Here is a 21,733-nt window from a genome sequence, read left to right as displayed (position 1 = left end):
AAGTATTTGATGCAGATTGAAATGACTGTGCTGAATCCTTGGTTTAGCCCTGTGAGACTTTGGGTGAGAGACTTTGCTTAAGAATCACTTAGGATGATGCTAAAACATGCTAAAACCGATGAAAATTTCTAAAATACTAAAAAGCCAAACAATTTTCTAAAACCCTGGAAGCCATTAGGAGTTATAGTCCTTGTTAGCTCTCTTTTGCTTTATTATCATTCAGAAATAATTGCAAGGTGAAAAAAAGAGCCATTATTCTCTCTCTGCTTTTTCTATCTGGATGAAAAACATTATTTGTGACACACTTCATGCTACTATGCATTCATATTCATCTCTCACAAGCAGCTCAGAAAGGTGCTGCTGAGGCAGTATAACCAAATAAGAGGAATTTACATTCACAGTTTCAAAGCAAAGATGTGGAGTCTCAGTTAAGTTTCTCAAACATCAACGCCTCTAATGAAATTCTAAATGCCTTACAGTGTTCTACTTCTCCTCCACCCATCAGTGCAGAAGGGTAATAAACTCATCTGTGTCCTGCATCACAGATGCCACTCTGTTGGCATTTCATCCATCCTTGGTCTTTTCAAATGGCACCAAATGTCAGAGCAGTCAGTCCTTGGTGTACTCTCAATTTGTTCATCAGTAAAGACAGTTAGACAGGACCTTTTTCCTGGACTTTTAATATAATTTGCCTTTGTGACTCTCTTCTGGTGGTGTCATTGGTGTATTATTTTTTCATAGGTTGCTTTAAAATCTGTGTTTAGGGATCTATGTCCTGACTTTATCCTGAAAGCCTTAAGGAGAATGAAATTACAAAATTTTGCTGTGAGGGTGGTGAGTCCATGGACAGGGTGCCCAGAGAAGCTGTGGTTGCTCCATCCCTGGAAGTGTCCAAGGCCAGGCTGGATGGGGTTTGGAGCAGCCTGGGACAGTGGAAGGTGTCCCTGCCCATGGCAGGGTGGTGGAATGAGATGAGCTTTCAGGTCCCTTCCAAACCAAATCATTCTGTGATGCTTGCCCTACCCTGTGGTACAGTGGCAATAATAGCTGGAATTATTTTTTTTTTATCTTAGATGGAATTGGGGAATCTGGGAAGTCTGAAATGTCATTTGAAGTTCTGTGCTGTAAATGGAATGAACTTTTGTTTTATGTTTTATACAGCACGTTGCACATAAAAAACTTTACCCATGATCAGTACCCTTGAGGAGGGGAGAAAAGAAGGCTGATGAAAGAAACATTGACTTGTAGCAAAATATTTTTATTTCAGTAGGAAATAGAAGAGGCAAATTTCAGATCTCCAAGTCCAGTCTGCCAAATTCTTATTCCTTTAAGCTGCACCAGGATGTGAGGAGTGCATGGGAATTAACAGCCTGATATAACTTCAGAAATGTTCCTTCTTTGAAGAAGAATCTGGTCCAGATGATCATCCAAGATTCCTTGCAGCCTAAATGGTTCTATGGCTTAATTATCTTTATTTCTCCGCTTGGAAGCCCTGTAGTGAATTACCATATATGTGGCACTGATGATCTAGAGACTGAGCCTAGAAACAAAACAAAGAATCAGTCAAATTAACTGCAGCATTTAGATGAAAAAAAATCCTTTGTCAAGTTCACTGTTTTCTTTGTACATCTACAACAGAATTGCCATATTTTGATCCCCTTTTTAGCCAAGAGCTCAGTGGAAGTCAATGTAACTCCAAGCTGTATTACAAAGGTTTTAACTCAGTTTCCAAGGCTAACTATATATGCAAGTCACAGACTCTCGATTTTGTACTGAGAAACCCAAGATTTACTTTTTTTTCCTCTGTCAGAAGCCAGGACACTAATCCTGGAAAAAGAAAAAAAAGTATTGATCCCATACCTATTAATTTAAAAATATGTGGTTTTGAACTCAAGCTGGCTTTGAGGAAGCTGTAATGAATACGAGTCACGATCCAGCATACTTTACTTCTTTTGACTAATGCCCTTTTCCATAGGAACTGTGAAAGGAAAAAAAATATCTTCTTTTACGGTTATTCTTTCTTATTTATATACACACTCTGGGGCAAATGACTTTCCTGTCACTGGAGGGACATCAAAAAGGAAAGCAGTTGCAAATTTCTCACAGAGCTGAACTTCCTGGAATACTTTACTTGGCTTCCAGAAAATATTATTAAAAAAAGTGGTTTCTTAGTTTCACTTGCTCCTTGAGGCAGGTGGAACTGAGAAATAGCTAAAGGGTGGTTCCATAACTAAGGAATTCTCTAGAGTATTTTATCTTGATTTTTTTAAGTATTCAGATCTGTCGTTTCAGACTCGTTTACTATTAGTTGGACTTCCTGATGATATTTTTTATATATATATTTTTAATTCCCAGCTTGAAACACCATAAGTGAGACTAATTTTCAATTTTCAAGAAATTATTCATGCTCTTTTTTTTTTTTGTTTGGTTTTTTTTTTTTTTTTTGTTTTTGTTTTGGGTATTTTGAGATGATCAACATTTTGAGTTCATCAGAAAATCTTAGGTGCCCAAGAAGTCCTAAGAATTGACATGTGTTTGGCTTACTGCTAATTTCTATTAATAATCAAGGGATGGGAGAGGAATTTTTATTTGTTTCTATCTCATCACTTGAACATTATCATCCAACATGATTCAGCACCTATTTTGTGGCAATTGAAGTGGTGAAAATCTATTCAATATTGGTTATAATAGATCACTACTAAACTGAGTGAGATTTTTTACTCCTAAAGGTTTTATAAAGTTAATACTAGCTAGAAAATTACAATATTAAACAGTGGAAATTGCTACAGCAGACATAAACATTTATCTCATAGATTGAAACATGATTTCAGGCAAAACCTCCTCTGCTGTTACCAAGCCTAAGTTTTAAAAAAGTAAATGTCCCGATTGGAGGTAATGGTCTCCAATGCTGTTTAATAATTTGAAAAAAAGGCAGAAGAAAATAATAATGAAGGAATTTTGCAAAATTTTGCCAGGACATATATTTATTTCTGTTTTGGAAGATTATTGTATGGCCCTACGGGAGCAATGAGATGGGCACTTCTGGAGTCCCATGTACCCTTTGGAACAGATCATATTTTCCATAAAGTATTAAAACCTTACTTCCTGATAAGTTGTGATGGGGTTTCTGTAGCTTCTCAGAGATAAAATCCAACTCTTTTGTAAGTTTGGACTTTCATATTTGGATCATATAATAAAGTTTTTGTGCGGCTCCCTGCAAAGCTTGGGGTTGTCAAACTCTTACTTCAATAGAGTTTGAGTATAATACCTTATCCTGTCTTTTTTGCATCAATAATTTTAGCCTTGCCCTAGACCAGTAGACCACCTTCAAATAATTTTTGGTTTTAGTGTCCAAGTAATGGAAAAGGAAGAGTTCTTTCATTTCTGAAGGGTGTATATGTACTAGTCTACTAGAAATAAATACATACATACATATATATATATATATATATATATAAAATATGATTGGTATTAGATAATACTACTGGTTTATGGGGCATGTATATATATCTATATAAATATATATATATATATAATATTTATACAAACATATATATGTATATATTTACACTGTACTAGAGTGCTGGTTCCATGCAGTTGAAGGAAGTCCTTTCTCAGCTTTTGAAATTTGAAGCTCTGTGCCTAACAGTATTTTTACCAAAGGCATTCCTACTGCTGGGGAGTTTAACTCTTACAGACCATCTCTGTCTGTGTGGCAAAGAGTATTTTCTCCAACAGGTCCTAAATGCACTGTGAGTGTTGACTAAAATTTACTGCATGAATCCAGTATAGTTCTCTTTCCTCAGTGAAAGACCTTCAGAGAGGTTTTTAAGAGCATCTGTAAAGAAGTCAGAGTTTGTACAGGGGGTTTAGAATTAAGGTATGGTAATTTTAACAGAAATTGTTCTTGGTCAATAATTTTTTCCCTGTGAGGGTGGTGAGGCCCTGGCACAGGGTGCTCAGAGAAGCTGTGGCTGCCCCATCCCTGGAAGTGTCCAAGACCAGGGTGGATAAGACTTGGGAGGTGTGGAAGGTGTCCCTGCTCATGGCAGGGCATTGGAATGAGATTATCTTTAAAACATCCCTTCCAATCAAACTGTTCTATTGATTCTGTGTAGTTGAACTTCTGGGTATGTGACTTAGTTTTGTTGAGTGTTGTCATGCTACTTCAAGCTATTAAAAAGCCCCACATGGTTTCCTACACCTTCACTGCTCTGGTGTAGTATTGCCACAGCACTAACTGTGTACACAAAACACACTACATTACTGCACTTGCATTTGTATTCAGGACAAACTACTAGTTGTAACCTAATTTCCTTATAGATGTTACAGACCTCTAGTTTAACTACAGCAATGTCCTGCCCTTGCCTTCACCTTACACAAGAAACACTCTCTAATTTGATAAAAACCCACATGTTTATTTTAGATTGGCAGACAAATTTTACTGAAGCTGTTGCAAAGGGGGCAAGGAGGGTTTCTTTCCAAGGGTAACAAGCTGCCAGACAGCAGAAATTCAGTTTTGGTCCCTAAGATGCTGGAGCAATTGAGCCAGGCTCGAATCTCTCTACGGCATCACTGCAACAATGTGAATATGAGAAGCCACAGAGGTGACCTAGAGCTGTCTTCTTCCTCCCATCTCTGGGGTGCAAAATTTTCTGCCGTTGCCTCTAGATGTGGTTTCTGCCAACTCTCTCTCCATTTTCATCTTTGCCTACAGAAGTCTCCGTGGAGGCTGGTAGAAAGGGATGGCTGGGCACTGAGAACTTGTCATATTTACTACTTTATCCTCTGCCAGTCTGCAGGGGGAAAAAGTTGCTGTGAAAGGAGAATAGATGGAGCAGGAAAGTGTCTGACTTTGGAAGGGAACATTTAGTACAGAGATATTCAGACTTTATAAAATTTCAGCTACAGCTCTCTTCTCCTCCCCATACACAGAAAAAATCCAGCCAGCATCTCAACCAACCTTTCAGAACCTTTTTCTGGCTTGAGGCTAATTGCAGCTCTGCATTCTGGGAAATAGAGAGGGTGTCCCAGCCATTGAAAATAAATCTTAATTTGGACTCACTTTCTCTCCTTGTTAAACTGTTGGTAATTTGGTACATAAGAGGGCTGCTCCTGTGAGCAAGAGACACGGCCCCCTCTCCACCCTCTTATACTACAAAGCTTGCATTTTTCATAGTGGATTAGCAAGTCTAGACATCTTATAAAATGTCAATGAATGTATGGATCTTCAGTGTGTATTTCTCAGGAGAGCTCTGCTTGTTTGCAATGCCGCTCTCTCAGCCCGATCAATACAGCCACAACAGCCTTCTGCATTTTCTGTCAGAAAACAGAACCCCACTCTCTGGATTTTTTATTTTTTATTCTTCTTTCCAAGGCAATTAATAAAATAGTGGAGGTAAAGAAAACAGAGGGTGGGCGGGGAGTTGGATCATATGCCGAGCACCCAGGGAAGTTGTGAATAAAGTGTTTTATTTTAATTATTATTACTAACCACGGAGGCACAATAAGAATTATCAGGAGGAAAATCATACCTCAGGGGCGAGACAAGGACTGTGGAAGAGAAGGGAAAGGAGGAGCAGCTGAGTGAAAGAACCCCCACGGGATGTGATTATCTCCTGATAACAACATCCCCAGACTTATTGCTATTATGAAATTTCATTTCTCCACTTTTTTAATATACACAGATACATATATAAATTATTTAGGTGAAGTATTTCAATTCCCTGCAAACCACGAGTTTGCATTAAAATGCTTCAGCTGTGAGATTCTAAGGTATATTAATTTCCACTCTTTGAGGATGTTGAGCAGTCCATCAGAATAAACTCTTCATCCTCGGCTGTTTTATGATATTATTACAATGTATTATACTTGGGGAATGGTGGGTGGAACAAGTTTTCAGAGAAATAGTCTTGTTTGGGTTCCATTTGGTTGCTGGAGGGGGAAAACTCCACATAAAATGACTCTGGCTGTTCAATAAGGCATCCTGATTTCTTCTTATTATTATTATTTTTTCCCCCCACAGTTCTATTTCTTGTCCCCTTTTGAGAAATCCCAAGTCACCTCCCCACCTACTCTAATAACAGAAAGGGGATATTGCAGTCACAAGACACAGGGACCTCGAGGACTGCATTCAGCTGTGTGTTTTGTATGTTGAGCTTTCTGGCAATTATATATAAAAATGGGGACAGGTTTATGTTGTTACTGAAATCAGTTTTACAATTTCACTTGTGATTGAAAACTTTTTAGCGCTGAAAGATACTTTAAAAATCCACCTCATTTTTTTGTTAGACTGGCCCAGATTGTGTTTGTTCTATTTTCCTTTTAATTTTTCCAGAAGCTTTTATTTCAATTCAAGACTCTGACTGCAGCTCACAGATTTAATTTTTGGCTAAAGTTCACAGAATCAGCAAATGGTTTGGGTTGGAAGGGAACCTAAAGATCATCTCATTCCAGCCCCCTGCCATGGGAAGGAACAACTTCCACTACAACAGATTTCTCAGGAATCACTGCAAATCAGAGGGATCACTTTGCTTATTGGGTGAGCTTTAAAGCCCTTTGGATGTAGTGAAAAACTCTGTAGCAACTTCAATATGAGGGTTGCGTTAATCACATAATAAGGTGGAAAATATTTTCCTTCTCTACTCATTCAGTTCACAAATTCCTTTAATAATTCTTTCATTTGGTTGTTTTGGTTTTTTGCAATCCCAAATATTCAACATCAGGGAAAACACTGTGGAGTTTAATGTGGTCAAAACCTCTGGTTCATAGAACACTCAAGATGCTGCACAAAATTAAGTGAGCTAAATCTTTTTCCATAAAGTTTGGCATTCTTTTTCTCTTTTCTTGTCTATATGTTCTTTGAGCTATTACCCTTTTCTAAATTATTCCCAATGGAATTATTTGGGAAACACAGAAATATTTGGGGGAAGGTATTATACTAAGCCAACACAGAGCTTAAGGAAATTTTAAGCCAGTATAAAAGGACATTTAATACTCTTAGATCTGTGGTTATGGTTTTGATATCATCTCCTTTCTGTTCCATATCAGAATGAGTGAGAGCCTGGGACTGTAATATTCTGTTCCAGTTTGTTTTTTATCTTAAAGGGCTTTGACAATTATGTTTTGTTATGAAATGATTTGCAGAAGGGAAAATTCAGACCAGGAAAGAGAAATTTCACTCTCATGAAAACAATACTGATCCTTACTTTAGTTTCTTCATTTGCAGTAATTTCACTGCTCAATTTGTGTGTTGTTTTGATGCTTTTTATCTCTGCTGACATCTCTGGAGCAACGCCTGATACCCATTTGTTCAAGCAAAATCCCAATCACGCTGGCAGAATTCATCTAATTGTTCCCCTCACTGATGTATCACACAGACATAAAAAGTGAACTGAAGACAATGTTTCCTAGGCTTTTTAAAATCTACTTGAATAATTTTCTGAGAAAACAACCCAACACTACTTCACTTTCAGTTAAATGAACACTTTCTTTCAGCTGTATAAATCACAATACAGTTGCAACCTATGGACTCACTGATCTTAATTGCTCTGCCATCACTAAGAAAATCTTACACTACTAAAAAGTAAAGATAATACTAAAGATTTTCACCTTGCATAGCCTTCTTTAGCACAGTTGAAACTAAAGGAATTATATTTATTCCGTCCCTGCTGATGCTCTTGCTCAGGATCAGCATCACAAGCCTGACAGGGTATATACAGACAAAAGAAAAAGAAATAAATGTTAAAAATAAATAAACACATGGGTGCATACACATATATGTATATATATACACATTTATAAGTGTATGCTCAGGAATAAAGTTGTAGAAGATTCAAGATTTTAGGAAACACCATAATTTTGGATATGAAGGGAGAAGGCCAGGCTTCTGAAACCCAGTGTGGGTGGATGGTCTCAGAGCACTCTCCCCTCTGCCTGTGAGCCTCAGAGAGTTTTGCAGCAGAAGGGTGATACAATGGATGCTTGGCTGTTTCCAAGCCCTAAGTGATCTGCTCTGATTTGTTCCACCTAGTGCTGAATCACTGAGGGTTAAAAGGCAGCAATAAGGTTTAGAAAAAGAAAGAGTTGAAAATCTTAAGGGTTCTATTCAAATTTAGTTGCAACAGATTTAGGAACATGATGTTGTTTTCATAGAAGCCCTAGCAGAGACATCAAACAGGTACATAGTCAACTATCACAGAATCACAGAATAATTCTGATTGGAAAGACCTCTGAGAACATTGAGTCCAAATTTTAAAAGTAGGAGTAAAGTGTATTAAAGTGCTATTATTTTAAGTATTTGATGGATATGCAAACATTTTGCTTTGTTAGAGCACAGAAACACTCAGTCCAAACACCACTAAAAGACTTGATATAATTTTGCCTCTATAAAAATGTTTCAAATAAATTTGAAGCTGGACAGGGGAATGTTGTGACCATAAACTGCTTTCCTTAAGAGAGCATAGCTAATTTTCAGGAGAAGAGGGATGCACTTCACAGAGTTCAAAGGAATGCCACAAAACTGATCCTTGGGTTGGAAAACAAGCTCTGCGATATCAGGCTTAAGGAGCTCAACTCAGATTATCAAAGAGGGAGTGGAGAGGTGAGTTGATCACTGTGTAAGGTACTTAGAAATGTTTGATTACAGGGAGCCTGTCATCCCTGCTAACAAGGGCATAACAACATCCAGTGTCTGGAAGATGAAGTTTACATAAATACAATTTATTTAAATAAGATGGAATTCCCTGGCACTGAGAGGATGTGGATCACTGGCACCTGACCAGTGCAGGTGCACTTGGCTTTTGGCTTTTTTTGAAGTGTAATTTGACCTCTGTTTACCCATACATTTATTTAGGTGTTGCAATAATTATTTGGTCTGTGTCTGCAGCAGCAGCAGGAGGAATCCAAATGCCTCACTTGAAGTACCTGGAAGAAATCCATGGTGATAGGTCTTTTGCATGTTCAGGAAAAGCACAGTCTATATTTAGGCAATATTTGCAATTCCAATCATGTTTCTCAATTTTATCCTGATATGTGTTGTGAGAGAATTTTGTTGGGGGCAATATCTTGGCTGTTGATGATTTACTTTCCTCTGAAATGTAAGCAGTTGTTTGCAACTGGAAATGAGATATAAAAGAAAAGATATTTTGATCCCTGTTCTCTACATATTTGCCATCAACACCGAACTGGGTGTTTTGAGTGAGATTTGTTCAGTTCTTATCAGTTCTTCAAGAATCTGACCTTCCTCAAGTCTATTGGGTTTTTAGCACTTAAATTCTTCTCCCAACACATTTTGTCTTCCGCTTGTCTGTGTTGAATTTCATCTGCCATTGTGTTGCCCAATTACCTACAGTAGTTTAGTTAGGTCCACCTGGAGTTCCCACCAATCCTCTCGGGCCCGGATAACCTAAATAATTTTATGTCTGTGTCATAATAGCCATAAAATAATTCTGTGTCAAAACAATTTTGTAAATTGGTGTTTCAACATTTGTCCTGAGTGCAGCTGAACAAAACCCTTTGTGTATAGCTCCAGTCTTTGCGCCTCAAGGACTCCCCTATTATACACCTGTTCTTGACAGATTGAGGCCTAAAACAGGAGAGCTTAGTCACATATTAACCAGCAGGAAGAAAGTCTCTCCTTTTTATTAATGCCTGCCTATGAGTTCAGTGTTTGGAATGCAGTCCTACCTATAAATCAACATCAGAGACTACAACCCAGTGTGTTCAAGAGCTTTGTTTAAACATCAAAAGAAGAACACAGACAAGCACTATGGTAGAAATATAACTAATCACTTGCAAATACATCTTTCCTGACAGTAGGAGCTTAACCTTTTTGTTTAATGTTACTACAGGAAAATGCACTTATTTACACTCTATCTATTTTCTTTAAAGCAATAGACAGGATTGCTATGAAAAATGATTGTATTTATTACTGCAATAACACAAAGAGGATTTTAGAAGTGTTCAGTAGCACGAGATTTATGGAATCTTGGGAATTTCAAGGCTTCACAATGATTAACAAGAACAGGAATTACTGAGATTGCTGAGCATATTTGGCCAGCCCATCTCTTGATAAAACAACAGCTTAGTAAAAATAAGAAATATATGTAGGGTTTTTTCTCATTTGTTGACTGGTAATGAACACAACATGATTGCATGTGGCACATTGATTAGATCAAATTAACTTCACACTCTTCTCCTGGCTTTCTTAGCTCGTAGGGGACTCCACTAGGATTTAGCCATAGTGTGCAGAAAATCCTAGAATCTATTGACCATTCCCTTTAATTTGAATGCTGCAGATTATGGATAAAAGATTGGTCACTTCTAGGATTTAAGACTTCAAAGGAAAAGAAAATAAAGAGAGACACAGAGGGGAAAAATACAAACAAAGAGCTCCTGTGAGAAAGAAGGGGAAATGCAGGCTCCTACAAGATGTGGGGCTGGGTTCGATAGAGCTCCTGAATCTGATTTTCCACTTACTCACACAAACTCCATTGATCTCAATGGCATTACTCCTCTTTTACACATTGGGAAGAGAAAGCAGAATCAACCCCATTTTTCTACTGTAGCATAGTTCATTGCCAGGAAACACAAAAAAAAAGATCACAACATTCCAGATTTGCTTTCATGTTTTGGGCTTGATGGTGTTTCAGTCAATACGAGTTTGTCATTGATCAGCAGCACACGCTTTGTCAGCGGGATCAGGACCTCTGTATTCCTTGTAATCTGTTTTGTAGATAACAAAAACTGGTCTTCCCAAAGGTGTGGCTTCTAATGCAAAAATAAATTTAAAAAAAAAAGGTAGCACATTGGGTACAGGGCCTTCCTTCAGATGATAAAAGTTTTCTTAACTCTGTCCAGATACAAACCTTCCAGTGGGGTTGGTCAGCTCCAAACTACTCAGCCCCAGGTGGAAAATTCTGGCTTGCATTGCACTGCCCACTTTGGAATCCAAGGTCTCACCATCTGTTGTGGTTTAACCCCTATAGGAAGCTGCTCACTCACCTCCCCCTGGTTCAAAGAGGGCAAGAATCAGAGAGGTAAAAATAAAGCATCTTGCTGGACAAAATAAAGACAGTCTTATAGGTAAAATAAAATCTGTGGGGAAAAGCAAAGCAAAATAAAAAATTCATTCCCGACTTTCTATGAGCAGAGAGGTGTTCAGCCATTGTGTTCAGGTGTTCATTCCTCACTTTCTATGAGCAAAGAGGTGTCCAGGGAAACAAGACTCCATTACATGTAATGTCTGCTTGGGAAGACAAATGCCATAAAGCTGAACATTCCCCATCCTTCCTTCTTCTTCCCAGTAGCTTTTATTGCCAACCATGACACCATCTGTTCTGGAATAGCCCTTTGGCCCATTGGAGTAATCTCTGCCCCCTTCCAACTTCTTCTGCACCCCCAGCCTCCTTTCTGGTGAGGGACAGAGGAACAGAAAGACCCTGACCCTCTGTAAGCCCTGTTTTGCAACAGCAAAAATCAACACTATTGCCAGACTTATCAACACGATTGACAGCACAAAACCCAAACACAGCCCCAGCTACTGTGAAGGACTTTACCCCAGCCAAAACCAGCCAACAGCCCTGTCGTGATGCACCACAGGTGTCACAGGATATGATGGAGCTGCCTCCACTCTCCACATGCATTTATTCCTTTCCTCCATCTCACTTTTGGCCTCAGTAGATATTTTTCTCCTATCCCTCAGGAGCTTTGTTTCACTCAGTTGGTCCTCTCACTTCAACCCCACTATGAGTCAAGAGCAATGGCTCCTTTTTAGAGGCTTTTTCACCATCTGAAGAGGAAATGGAGCCAAAATGCTGATGGCAGAAACCTCAACTTCACCTTGAACTCACGGCAAGAACTTCAGAGTGCTGTAATACTAAATTAGGCAACAGCTGTGCTCCTAAATTTGAATTAGTTTATGTTTTTCACTCTCTAAGCCTTTCTTTTTCAGGTTTTGTTCTTTCTGCTCTTTTCTACATTTTCTCTCCATTCTTAATACCATCAGGTAGCAGAGGTCTCTTCTTCCAGTCACTAGTTCCTGACTCTTCATAGCCTTCCACCTCTGTTCCACTGTGCATCTCAAAAATGAACTGAAAAGCAAAATTATGACCTTCTGTGGGCTTTTATTTCTCAGTTTGAGTTTTTTCTAGTATTTTGGCCTAGTAGCTGTTTATTCCCTATTCCTGTAGACCACTTCAGGCTTTAATTTAAATGAAAGCTGCCCTGACAAATATGACTGCCATGAATTGCCCCTGTCCTAATGTAAGCTACAGTGCTTTCATTTCCTGGAGTGCTAATGGTAAAAACACAGCACTAGTGAGCATCACAGGCTGTACAATGCATTATAAATAAAGGTACATGCACTACAGTATTCAAGATAAAAGGTATTAAGCTTACTGTAGGGGTACTGTAAAATTTAGTGCTCAGTAGAATATGCTAGTAGTCCCTAAAACAGCAGTCAGATACTCACCAGGCACAAAGACAAAGCAAATTCAAGAAAGAAACTGTCAATAGCACAAGCTCTAGAAACCTTCAAAGGGTTCAGGTCTGACCTATTTGCTCTTATCCAGTTACATTTTTTTCTTTCTTTTTCTTTTTTTTTTTTTTTTTTTTTTTTTTTTTGGTGAGCTGCTCCATTGAAATCACGGTGTGGAAAAAAAAGTATTGTGCAACATGGAAAAAGTCAGCACCTGCAAACTCTGCAAAAGAGCTCTTGCCAAAACCATGCTTCTTGAGACCCCATCATGTTCAATAATGCTCACATAAACATACACCCTCCTTGGGCTGTAACCCCTCCTGCAGGTTTTGCTCTGGGCTGATGCAGTACCTGACCCTACAAGATCCTGGGAAGCTCAGTTTCCCAAGCTGAAACAGAAAATCAGTGTTGTCTATGGCTTCATTTTATTGACTGCAAATTTCATGAAGTTCATCAAGGCCAAGTGCCGGTTCCTATGCTTGGGTCGCATCAGTCCCAACAGTGCTGCAGGCTGGGACAGAGTGCCTGGAAAGCTGGAGAAGGACCCAGAAGTGCTGGTGACAACAGCTGAACATGAGCCGGGTGTGCCCGGGTGGGCAGCAAGGACAAAGGCACCTGGGCTGTGCCAGCCATGGTGTGGCAGCAGGACCAGGCAGGGACTGTCCCCTGTGCTGGGCACTGCTGGGGTCACCTCGAGGGCTGTGCCCAGTTCTGGCCCCTCAGTTCAGAAGGGACATTGAGGGGCTGGAGCGTGTCCAGGGAAGGGAACGGAGCTGGGGAAGGGGCTGGAGCTCAGGTCTGAGGAGGAGCAGCTGAGGGAGCTGGGGGGGCCCAGCCTGGAGAAAAGGAGGCTCAGGGGGATATTCTGGCTCTGCACAACTCCCTGACAGGAGGGTGGATTCAGGTGGGAATTGATCTCTTCTTCCAGGTACCAAGTGACAGGACAAGAGGAAATGGCCTCAAGTGGCATGAGGAGAAGTTTAGATTGGATAATCTCATTACATGTGTGGGTTTTTACAGCAGAAAACAAAGCCCAGATGCAGAGAACTTTTCTTCCAACAAACATACTTTGTCTCTGATGTTCTCTGATGTTCTCTGTTCAGGTGCATTGCACTAGCTATGTGAGCAAAGCACTTACTTTTGAATTCCCATCCATGTAGCCTCATAGAATTTGGTTTTGCCAAAATATCAAGAGTTACTGATCACTATCTGGACCCTCATATGCCATTATTTAACTCTAAATTTCCTTTAAGTTACTGGAAATCTTCTATTTGCTTCGCAGTACTCTGCACCCCTCCTGTCATGTCATTAAATCTTCAGGCCCATTCAGATGTATTATTCATACACTCATTGCTTCCAAATACAGAATATCAAATATAACTCAGCTGGGCCTCCATCCTGCAAAAAAATATACCTGTGTTATTCTCAGCACCCAAGCAGAGAGGAAAAGCTGGAGAGAGTCCTTAGCCTTAAATTGTGTATACCTGCTTGTAGGATCATGGCTCCTGTCAGTAAGGGCTGAAATAGCAAAGTATCTTGGTCTAATTTATCACTTCTTTATTATTCCCTTTAAAAATGTAAGCTGATTTTAAAATAAAAAATCCTTCTGAAGTGGAAAGTTCAAACATTTAACTTGAAAAAGAAAAGTCTATGCCAAGTCATTTAATGTTTCGTCTTTTCTAAAGCTCTATTTCAATGAAACTATTAAAAAATTGTGATTGAATTTGGGTGTATTTTTGTTCCTTCCAGGAAAATGCAGAATTGAATAGTCCTCTGAACTGATCAGCTACAAACTTGCACAAAGTCCAGGGGCTTACAATACAAAAATAACTATACAATAAGGGGGGAAAAAATAGACTAAGTGAGCCCACCCATCCTTGTACAGTGGGGTCCAGTGCTACTTGAGAGCCCTCAGAACATCCAGGTCACCTAGAAGAATGACCAAGTGTGAAATGGGGTTACAGATACCCATTCTCTTCTGGAGCAGCAGGTCAGCAGTTGGAATTTCAAGTGCCATTAAACACCCTGGAGCTGTGTCCAGCATATCTGCATGACCATCACTGTATTGGTTAACCAGCTCACAACACTCAGCTGGCAGAGCAGGAAGTGGTCATGAGGTCATAGAATGGAATCATTTAGGTTGGAAAAGTTCTCCAAGATCATTAAGTCCCCATAGATTGAAAAGTGAAGGTTTCCATTAACTTGCACTCTCTGGCTACTTGACCACCACTGTCTCCAGCCCATTTTTCACATTCCACTGGCTTTTGTCTAAACAAAAACAGTGCCAGGAAGGTCATAGAGTGGAAGAAGTAGTTGAAAACTGAGGTGTAATTCTATAGGACCAAACAAATACAGAGCATCCCCAAAGCATGAGATGTGAGAGATCTGAGCACAAAGTAATACTCAAAGATGGGGAGAAAGGATGGAGCTCCAGATCTCTGAAAGCTTTCAACAGTAAAGCAAAAAAGAAATATACATATATACATACACACGCTGTGCCTCGATTTTAATGATTAAGGGAAAATTCTACTCTTTTATTTATGTCCTTGGAGTTTTCCAATAACCAGTTCAGGAACTGTGAGCTAAAAATGCTTTCCAATGGCCTGTGTGCAGTGAGCCAAACTCCAGCTGAAAGCTCTGTGCTTAGACACTGATCAGATTAAGGACCTGCAACACTCAAGCTGGAGCCCTTCGAGTGCAGACAGCGTGTTCAGAGGCAGGGGCCACTTGAACAATATGTGCCTGTGCATAAATCCACCTTCCACTTCTGCCTGGCCATGGGGCAATTGCCCATCCATTGAGAACAGGGCATTCCCTGCCACTCCGATTACCTCCTTCCCCTGCAGCCACTGGAGCTCTCGTGGATGCATGAAAGGAGGCACTGGTTTTATGTGAATCAGAGCTGATGGTGCAGAGGCCTTTGGGAAATAATCAATTACTCTGTTAGAGCAGTGCCTGGTGCTGATGGAGATCTCTGCTGACAAAAGCCTGCCCTCACAAGGTGCTCGGCGCTGGGTCCTCACTTTGCCTTTCACACCTTTCAGGACATGGCATCCTGATGCAAATAGACCCAGCAGAGGCTTCAGCTGATCTGGCCTTCGGTGTAAATTCATTGTTTTACTCTGGCAATTAAGTCAGAAAAAGCAGTCTAACAATTTCTCTGAATGTCCCAAGTGGGACAGAGAAGGGATGCAGTTATTTAGATGCTGAAATCTTTGGTGGGGGGGAATGGTCATTGACCACATTGTTACTGAAGAATGTCTCTGGCAATAACAGGATTTGGCATCAGGACCTTAACTTGATTTTTTTTGGAAATTGTCTGGGCCCAACATGCTTTGATAGACTCTGTTATAAGGAAAGCTATGCAATTGCTAATAAGCAACTAATAGACTTCTTATGGAGATTTAGCCATTATTATAGTTTTGTTTTGTTTTGTTTTAATTGCTGATGATTCTCTTATTTGTGCTTCTGTAGCCAAACTCCCTGATTGGAATATAAGGACACTCTTGTGAGGCTTTTGAAGCAAAATCTGCAGTGGAGCAACAGCAATTCAGCCCTAAATCCTTCCCCATTAGTGATACTAAGCACTGTAGCTAATCCTTAGCAGCACTAAAGGACGCTTGAGCTTGCAGACTGTCATATCCCCTCACCGCGTTCTCCAAGAAAAGGCGTGGGGGATAACAGCACAGCGCATCTCCTCCTAGTGGCAACGCAAGGGACATCACAAATTCACGGGATTCTACCACTGACAGGATGTCATTTCAATTGCCTTATTAACCATATGAAAAAATATATCACAACAGTGAGAAAACTTCTCAGTTATCTATATCTTACCCCTAAGGCTATTGTCATGAGCCAGTGGCATACTAGGGGAAGAGTACTAATTCAGTTGTCAGCTGCCTTGCCTATTAAACAGGAGGAAAAAAAATACCAGCAACAAAATTGAAACAAGTAATAAGGGTAAGAGAAAGGTCTGGATACCCTTGTCCACTTGATTTCTTGAATTAAACAAATACAATTACTTTTCCTGTTTGCCCTGTCACACAGCATTGTACTCGGAGTATCATCTGCCTTCTAATTGAGTATTTTCTCTGCTTAAAATGGTACATGGATTGCACTTTAAAAACGTAAGTGCTGGAATATTATACTCCAAGTTCATGACCTGCATTGTAAACCATAAGAGGATGAGCAATGATCAGCTGAACTAAAACATGTTCAAGGGCTGGAAAGAGCAGGCTCACTGCTAAGGATTAAGGAAATCTGTTGGTTTCTCTGTAGATTACCTGGTTTGTTTGATTACCGTAGACAAACTCTTCATGGGAGGAGGTGAACAGTCTCCAGATACTTGTTCTACAGAGAAAAAGGCAGTGAGATGATTTCCTATGTCCCTGCTCTTTGTAGAGGCACTGCAGACAGGGCTCAGCTTCCTTATTTTGGTGTCACTTGGGAAGACTTCGCAGCTCCCAAGGACACAGATCTGCAAAACCAGTGCCAGACCAGACCACTCTGGGCACATATCACAAGATGCCTCAAATGTCCCTACATGACCATATTTAACCAACAGGAACCTACCATAAAACTCAAATGTTAACAACAAATTTGTTAACATTAGTGACTGGTAGTGTGTCACTCCAATTTTGGAGCACCATGCTGGTGTTAGCAGTGGTGCTGGCAGAGGTGTAAATCCTAAAAGTGTTCTTTTCAGAAGACATATTTTCTTTTTCATCATGATTTTGGTGGCTGATATGGTTAGAGACATTTGGGGAAGGTTCATTTTAAGAGTAAGCCACCCAGTGTGCAATGCATCTGCCGAACCAAGAGCAACTACGGATATCAGAAATGTCTTGGAATATTTGCCCAGAGAAGCTGTGGCTGCCCCATCCCTGGAAGTGTTCAAGGCTAAGCTGGATGGAGCTTTAAGCAACCTGGTTAGTGGAAGGTTTCCGCCCATGGCTGAGGACTTGGAAAGAAATTATATTTAAAATGTCTTCCAACACAAGCTCTTCTATGACTCAATGAGCCCTCCTTGCCTTGAGTCACATCTCCAGAAGGATTCAGGAATCCTGTAAGCTCATGGACCATAGGCTTAGGAAGCTGAGGCATGTGCTGCTTCCCCATCTTCTTCTCTGAATCCATGTTGCCATCACCTTTACTGTATTTTGTCATTTGCACTTCTGCCAAGGATATGTGCAATTCTATACTTTTGTTTTGCTGGCATCTTACAGGTGTAAGTGACTACAAATTAAGGGTAATTAATCCTTTCAGAAGACATAATAAGGTAATTTCATACCTACAGGAATAGGGTAGAACAATTTCAAGTTATGTGAGCAGGACTTCTTTCCTAGGTACCAGCTAGTTGCAAAAGGTGCACCATAAGTTAAGCAGGATGATAACTGGGGAGGAAGATGTTCCAGTGAAGATTGTTGAGTCTGTGATCAGAAGGCTGTTAATTAAAGTCCAGCTATGGAAAGAAGATATTCTTTCCCCAGATGGAGACATGATCCTGGGTGATCGATCTGCTCTAGGTGCTTCAGCAGGGAGGGGAGGGACCAGATGACTTCCAGAGGTCACTTCAATCTCAACCATTGTCTGATGGAGCAGCAGCAGGTTTGGAGGCCACTGGCAGAAAGAGTTCTAGAGCTCTTGTACCTTCTTCACCACCTGAATCCCACAAGAATTAATTTTTACTGAACATTCTCTGTGCCAACTGTCCCTTTGTCTCATTTATTTGCAAGATCTTTTGGGTCCATCAAGCATCACAAAGCAGAGACCCCTTTGCCATGACCCAGCTGGTTTTCCCCAGGCACACCTCAACAGAAGACCCAGGAGAAATCAGGATAGCCCCTGCTGCAGCTGGCCCCAGGGGCAGAGAAAAGGCCCTCACACTGTTCATCCTACCAGTAGGAATGTTGCCTTTAGTCTTCACTGTGCTGTCATACTTAATAAAATCATAACAAATAAAAATATGGCACACATCCCACCCACTGGATTGAAGATATTGGGAGGTAGGATAATTGGTATTTCCAGGGAGCAGGAAGCCAGTGTGGATGGTTCTCTTCACATTATACCATGGCAATGTCGCTATCATTCAGAGTACTGATATTCAGCAACATCAGCCTGAACGAACTCACAGCTGTGAAAATAAGTATAAAACCTCTCCATGGAGATATTTCACTGAATAGTTGTTCTCAGTATTCATGAGGAGAAATATTTATTTGGGTAAAAACATAGATCCAGTTCCTTTCAGTAAATTGTTACAGACAATGCAGAGTCAAAAGGGCATCTTTTTTCTCCTTTAAAAAAAAAATTATTTGTAGCAAGCCTTCAGCAATTTGTAATTAGATCTTTCATGCTGAGAGGAAGAAAAAAAAGCAGAAAGAGAGGGGAGAGAGACCCATATTTCTGCAAAATTATTAGTACTTTTGGCAGCAGAAGGCTGGATCCTCAGCTGGTGTAAATTGGAGGTAGCTGCAGTGAAGGCAGCAGGGAGATGCTGATTGACATCACAGGAGCCAAGTCTGGAGCAGCAGCAAAGGGGCTGAGCCTGTATTAGATCAGACATTAAAATGTTTGAGAAGAAGATGGAGATGAGAAATACAAGAGGGAGAGCAGAGCAGGGTGCAAACTTGTGGGGTTCTGGAGAAATCAAGCCTGTGGACAGGCAGGAGAAAATGGAGAGGAAGGGGAGGGAAGGATTGAGAAATCTGATTGCTGCAAAAGCCTACTAGAAATCTAAATGAAGGGGCAGGAGAGACATGAGGGCATTGAAAGAGGAAATTTAATTTTTAAAGCTACTCAGAATTTAATAATGGGTGCTTGAAAGAGTATGGGGAGAGATAAATAATTTTAAGCCTTTCAATAATCAATTACTGAATAGATCAGTTAATTTAACAAGGACTAAAAGACACTTTTTATATTTATTGCACCAATACAGTATCTTCTGGCAGTTCTGGTTTTATCCATAAAACTAAGTCAGAAAAAGCAGTCCAACAATTTCTCTGAATGTCCCAAATGGGACAGAGAAGGGATGCAGTTATTTAGATGCTGAAATCTTTGGTGGGGGGGAATGGTCATTGACCACACTGTTACTGAAGAATGTCTCATATCTACATAGCTGTATACATATTTATCTACAGAGTAGTGTGTGACGCAGGACCATTGGACTGTCCTATGCACTGGAACTCAATAAAGGTGTGTAGGAATATAAAAATGTAAAAGATTTTAGAAAGTAAAAAGGTTTTAGAAAGTAGACAAAAGTTGAGAAAGGCTGAGAAATTTTAAAGCTTTCTTATAGGAAGTTAAGAAAATAAGAACTAAGTGAATACATTTATATTTATCATAAGAAACAAGAAAGAACAAGAACTTATTGATAGTTCGAGATGTGAAAAGTCTTAGATGTGTGCTTAGCAAAAATATAACATTTTTAATCTTATACAGTGAATTATTGTGTATTGTTTGAGGCTCATAGAAGTCTTTTTGTTAACGTTAAACTCATGTGGATATTTTTCTTATTAGTTAGAATATTAAGACTTTTTACTTTTTCCTTTATGCTATTAGTTTAAAGAATATGTAGAAAAAGGCTTTGCATAAACTGCCATCTTGTCTTTAATCTAGATTTATATAGATGTTTGTTTTTCTGTGTCTCTTGCTTTTTGCTTGTATGATACAGACAGATAATAAATCCTACAACCAGCCAGGGTGCCACCCCGTTTTGTGACACATAGACTGACCCAGCAGAAAAGTGGAGTGAATTAATCATGTCCTGGGTCTGTAAAAGCTCTCTGCATTTTTCATGACAAAGGTTCATCCACAGCCAGCTGTTGATGAAATCTCCAGTTTCTGTACAACAGAACCACCACTGTTTGTTTCTGTTTCTTCAGGACAAATTACCTACTTGGTACTGATGCCTTGTGAAGATTGTCTTAGAACAGAGACTAGACAGAGCTAAAGAATAAAGTAAGTATTTATTAAGAGGCTTTAATAGATCTACTTTGTGTAGCACAACTCAAAATGGTTACAAAAATGGACAACCGGAGGTCTCACACTTTTATAAATTGTGGTTAATTAGCATATTGGAGTTAATTGTCTAATTTCAGCTTTAGTTTATGAAGTTTCATCTTTCTTATTTTCTTTATTTGGTCTACTGCTGTTTACACTCTTGGGCTTGAGACCTGGATCAGCTGTCCTTGGGTGCTTAGTTAGAGAAGGAATTGTTTTGTCTACTCATTCTGTGAAGAGAGCTTCCTATCCCCTAATATGAAACCTAGACTTGCACACTCGAGCAGAACAGAATCTGAAAAATATAAAACCTGAGGCATCAGCAGAATCCCCAGGAGAGTTAGATTAATTTATATTGTCCTTCATCTCTGTCCCTGTGCTTTGCTTCACACTTCATTGAGACTTCAGTAGCATAAGGGCTTTTCTTTCAAGACAGGGCTCTACAGCTTGCAGGGAACTGCAGTATCCCAAGACTGCTAAAGCTGTCCTTGACCAGTTGATTTGGCAGCCTTTTACTATGACCTTGTAAAAGATAACCCTTCACCCCAGTTAGTCACCTGGATTTTCTACCATGGCCTGTGGAGGCAAATCTCTCCAGAAGGTGCTTCATCCTCCTGTTGATGTTCCTGTTATTCAGTGTGTCCCAGTCTCATCTATATTTACCTTACAGTTAAAATCATTGTTTTTCAGGGGGGAAAAGGGAATTTTTCTTCTGAGAAGTAAGCCTTTGTGTGTCACACATACATTTACTTCCCAGCCTACACAAGCCTGTCTTGGAATACCCAGTTCCCCCTTTGAACTCTTCCCATTTACAAGCTGTAGTCTGTGTTCTCTAAACATCCTTTTGGATTTTCTACAAGTAAACTATTTCTAAAAATTAGACTATCAGTCCCTCTGTCCATCTGGCTCATTCATCTTCTTCTCAGCTTATTTTTCTGAGGTTCTTTTTGCTGTTGTATCCCTGTGATTTTCTCAGAGAAAAAAAACAAGCCAAACTGCCTGCAGGTTAAATTGCCTGGAATACTTGGGTGAGCAACAGGTCTGAGGACATGAAAAACATTTTTTGCTTAAAAATATCCAGCAAATGTCTGTGGGAAAATTCTGGTGGTGTGACCATCTGTGTATTGACATATGTTTGCTGTGGAAGGCTGAATCCAGCATTCAGTGCTTCAGTGGGAATCTCGAGTGCCCAGAGTGAGGAGGGCTCAGCCCTCTGTGCCTTGCACAGGTCTGAGTCACACAGCATCACCTAAACAT

The 21,733-nt window shown here is 39.9% G+C and overlaps 1 long non-coding RNA gene across 1 annotated transcript in view; it reads right to left on the bottom strand.

Annotated features, from left to right (window-relative positions):
* Positions 1-1,242: 1,242 nt before the first annotated feature.
* Positions 1,243-21,733, bottom strand: part of LOC110468948 (uncharacterized) — a 77,143-nt gene continuing 56,652 nt past the window's right edge. Inside the window, exon 2 of the long non-coding RNA XR_013339626.1 lies at positions 1,243-1,540. This is a non-coding gene — a long non-coding RNA (uncharacterized LOC110468948). The remainder of the gene's footprint in view (positions 1,541-21,733) is intronic.

This window comes from Lonchura striata, chromosome 3 (assembly GCF_046129695.1).
Source record: "Lonchura striata isolate bLonStr1 chromosome 3, bLonStr1.mat, whole genome shotgun sequence".
NCBI classification, from domain to species: Eukaryota; Metazoa; Chordata; class Aves; order Passeriformes; family Estrildidae; genus Lonchura; species Lonchura striata.
This window is presented reverse-complemented; position numbering and strand designations above follow the sequence as displayed.